The following is a 4,825-nucleotide window of genomic DNA, read 5'->3' as shown; positions in this document are numbered from 1 at the left end:
CCCTAACATCATTCCACAGAAGTCCACAATGTTCAGGTGCTTGGCAACCGAGTTTGCAGGCTTCTACAGGATGTCTGCAGGGGATCCTACAGGAAGCTCGGGATTTCTACAGGAAGTCTGCTAACTTCTACAGGATGATCTACAGTTGGAGTTTTGGGTGATGGAGGAGTGCAGGAGCGGTATGGGTGGATAGGTAGGATGAAAATGGAGCTTGAGATGGCTCAGGGGCAGAGAATGAGATGGAGAGAGAGTGGGGTAAGTTGGTTGGTGGATAGAAGGGTGGAAGCAATGAAAGGTCAAAAAGATGGAGCTACGTGGACAGTGGAAGGGTTGGAAGGCAAACGAGCTGAACAGAGGTTGAGTAGGTGGCTTTAGGCACGGTTGAGAAGAAGAAGAACACAATAAAGTGATGCTATGCAGTGTAAAGGAAACAAATCTGCACAAAACCAAGAATTCATCAACTTATTCTAACTATGTTATTTAACCAACGAACAGCAATGTAAGGTGTGGAGAAGAATCGTGCATGGTGTTGGAACGAAGAAGTATTGCTCAAGATCAGAATGCATGGACGGTTTTATGACTGAAATGATTGTGTTGCAGCTTGCATGAACGTATAAGACTGCGTTTTTTGGTGGTTGGTACGGTCTACACCCCCAATCTCTAAACAGAGATGGCAGTGAGTGCACTATCAACCTTTTCTTGGAGCTCTAATGAATTCTAATCCTCCTACTCTAATCTAAACTGCTGACAGCACTTTAACCATAAACTAATCCTACTCAATCACATTAAAGAAATTAAATCAGCAGACTGTGTTTTCCAAATGCATGTCAAAACAAAGAAATGAAGTGCTGAAAGGAAAGACAAGTAACAATACAAGGAAAAGGAGGTCTATTGCTCTCAGGTTGGGCCCTAACCTGAGAGCTATAGCTCCCTTAAGAACTAAAAATTGAATCCAAAGCTGCCTACCTTTTATTAAAATATCATAATCATGAGTCTAACAACATGCCAAAACTGGCTTACAAAAAGCAAAAACCGAGCTGTAGCTCGTACTCAGAAATTGCAACAGTAGTTCAAAAGTTCAAAAAGCTCATATCAAAGGCTACGGCCTCAATATTTATACATGATGAGGATCAAGTTGGCTTCCTCAATTAGTGGAGCTTGGCTGTCCAACTAAAAGTAAACTGCTGTTCCTGTAGAATCCGTTGGCTGCCTTTTAGCTCGGTGGGGATAGCTGTTGGAGCTCGGAGTTAGGGTGGAGATCACGAGGGAGGTCATTCAAGACTGTGGACAACCTCCCTATAAACCCGCAATGCCACCTTTGCTGTCTCCTTGTCTCCATCTGCGTGGTCTTTTCTCCATTTAGTGTCAAAAAACCTGAAATCATCATGTATTAGCCACATAGATATAATGCCTACACTTCTTCCTACAAATAACACGAATATACTAAGAAATGATGCATAAGTGATAAAAGATGAAGGGTTGAGCAAGGTAAGTAGGCCAAATGAGCCCAAATTGTTACCAAAAATTGGGGCTCATCAGGAGGAACAAACAGGAACGGACCATACTGTCGAAATAGCCCCTGGATGGACTCCTTCTAGCGGTTGTGAGCTAGTCGGGACAGATGGTACGCCGGCAAACATTGTCGGAGTGATGGCAGGGAGTTCTGCTGTCGCTGTGTCAGTCGACACAGTCCTAGATGTTGACGGTTGTTCAGACATTTTGAGTCTATCCAAAAGATTACCTAGCGATTCTACAGGAACTTCCACTGGTGGTAGACTAACTTCTGATGTCGAAGGAAATAGAGTGACCCCAACTCCAAAATGTGTTGGAGTACTTGCTTGCGGATCTTCTATAATTTCCTCTATCGCAATCAAACTAGGTGGAAGGGGAAGACCGTCAGGTCCGTAAAATATTTCTGGTGCCGAAGAAGGGGTTGAATCGACAGCGACAGATGTTTGATGAGCAAGACTCTCCGAACCGGTTGCAGATGGAACTGGTTCAGTTACACAAGTATTTGCTCTCAGACTGGGATCAGTATCACTGTCCCTCTGTGGCTGTTGAACTTCTTCTGTAGAGGCAGGGTTTCTAGAAATGTTTGGAGTAACCGGAATCTCGGATGTTGTTGGAACACTTGTTCTAACTTTGATAGGAGATTTTGAACTGGTTAAACGAGTTCGCTTTGTCCGTACTTTTTTCGATTCCGGAGACAAAGACGGTTGACTCGTAAGTCTCCGCGAATGACGGGGTTTCAATTGACTTTCTTCCACGATTGCGGATTACTCGATCAACTAAAATACAAAAGGGGAAATATGTTTCCGAATTAAATGAATTTTAGACGCTTTAGACACAACTTGCTTTTTCAATTTTAAAGAGTCGAGAAAAAGCAAAAGATGACTCTAGTCTCCTTCGATTTTTAATGAGCCTGAAGTGACAAGTTCTCAGATGGACCTTTTCCATTAAGGAGTCTGAAAAGGAACGAAAGGGACTGCTCTGGAGTTCTAGGTAGAGGGTGTGCCAAACTTTTCGCAAAACCGCAGAATACTTTTTAAGGTACGGGCGGTCAATCTTCCCGAATGCTGTGTTCAGTGCATTGCGATCAGTAGGGCGGTCGACACGGCTTCCTATGGATAAAGGTTTTATGCCTATAGGGGTCTCCCAATATATACTCGACGATACATGGGAGCACAATTCGTACTGGCACTTATCGTCTCCAAGGAGGAATCACCCAACCATCAGTGAGGCGACCAGTGACCATGTTTTACGACGCCGGAACACGTCTCTAGCCTAGACCTCTATGTTGTGCGTTAAATTACAAAGCATTGTTAAGTTCATTCAATTTATTTTAGGTTGATCTTTCTTAGAAGTTTGCCTTTTTGGATCACCACGAGATGTATGATACAATTCCTAAATGCAGTCTAAAGATGATAAGCAAGCTTTTTTCTCTTTTCAACAATGAAAATCCTAGCTACAAGGGGAAACGAAAGACACAATCTTTTCTCAAAGAGCATAGAGCACACTGTAAATGCACTTTTCCTAAATCAGCATACAAACTGTCAAAATGAAAATGCACATATGCATGTATTTGTTTTCACTTTCTTAATATTGATGCCTAAAAAAAAAGTTGTTGTACAAATTTGAATTCGATTTCAAGTGAAAACACAAACAAGCTTCTTTCGAAATCAAAAAGACGATTACGACACTTTATGATTTTGAATTAAATACTTGTTTCGACACTAGAAATGCATAAATTCAAACCAAAAGACAAAAGTAAAAGCGTAATCAACTGTGAACAACAAACAAACTCACTCCTAAGATCAAAACGACACTTACGACAGGTCTAGATCTAAGGGCGACAGTATGACTAGTTTACTTTTGTAATGGGAAACTGCAAATGATGTAACAAATACACAAAAACAAATACAGTTTCTTTTATACAACTGAGGCGGAATTAAGGCAAAGAAAAGGGGTTTCAGATAGGTACACACACTGATAACAGGCTGCAAAAATCAGAGAGAAAACTGAGCAAAAAGAAGCAGAGAACCACAGCTGCACAAGGCAAAGGCTGATCAGCGCACCCCTTACACAGAGAAACTGAATTGCAGCACAGGTAGCCCTCTCGGGACCTGCGTTGAAATGCAGAACCTCTTCATAGAGCCTGCGCTGAAGCAGAAACGAGAATTGTCTCTGGGTTCTGGGTCACGGTTTGCAGTTTAATCTACGGTTTTTGGCCGGATAAAAGCTATCAATAAGGTACAATTAGAGGGATGATTTAAAGGAGGACTAAGAGCTATCACAAAGGGCTGTTAGAGCATTTGTGGATCAGCTGTTCAGATCATAAACAAATCCTAGTGAAAGGATTGAAGTAGCAGCTACTTTGCACTTGATAATGGCAAGTGCAGTTCGTTTGCTACTTTTGTGTTTATGAAACAAACAATACAAGAAACACAAACAAACTAACTAGATACGATCCCCAGTGGAGTCGCCAATTTGTTGTTGGGAAAAGTATCCATTCGGAATGCCCCTATCCCACTCTAAGGTGTGATAGTGCCTTAGCAACAAACAAGGAAAACTATCTTCGAATTCTTCTTTATAAAATGTAAATGGAGAAGAAGGATGTAACTAACCTGTGTCTTTCGCTAGTTTGTTGATCCACTCGTTCTCCTCTTTGTTCGATTCTCGCTGCCTACTCCCTCACTAGTCCAGCTTCACCAAGTTCCTGCAAGATCACAGAAGAGAGAAACTACACAAAAGACATAGATTTACATTCATAACTAGTTTAGGATCAGATATAAACTAAACATGCAAATATAACAAAGCATCATTGATATACAAGCATATAGGAGAAACTCAAATAGTTTTATTGATATGATAAGAAAGTCCAAGAGGAGATACAACCAAGTGAGTCCCGATCCAGCATCTACCTCCCAGCAAAGGAATCCCTTCCTCTCCTCCAACAAAGCATAAATCACCCAATGCACTAATCTCAATCTCAAACCAACAGCAATTCTCTGCAAAGTACAAAATTCCAGCCTCTGGATCTCTTGGATGAGGGATCCATATATAGATGTAAGCAGAGAGGATGAGTCAGCTTATGTTTTGACTTGTGGCTTCTCTCTGTCAGTTCTTGCTTCCACTTGGAGGCTGAGAGCCTCTTACTCATCACTGGTCGAATTCATTGAGGCAAGTGTCATTGAGGAAGATTCTGGAAGCTTCCAGGGTCTTTCCACCTTGTTGAATGAGCTTGCCATTTGTCATTTCTCGCTCAGCGCACCCTGGTAGTGCATTTAGGTGCGTTGCAATGCACCTACTTGTGTACTGGGGTGCA

Source organism: Pinus tabuliformis, chromosome 7 (assembly GCF_031772625.1).
Source record: "Pinus tabuliformis cultivar Carrire ecotype Pingquan chromosome 7, CPIR1, whole genome shotgun sequence".
Lineage (NCBI taxonomy): Eukaryota > Viridiplantae > Streptophyta > Pinopsida > Pinales > Pinaceae > Pinus > Pinus tabuliformis.
This window is presented reverse-complemented; position numbering follows the sequence as displayed.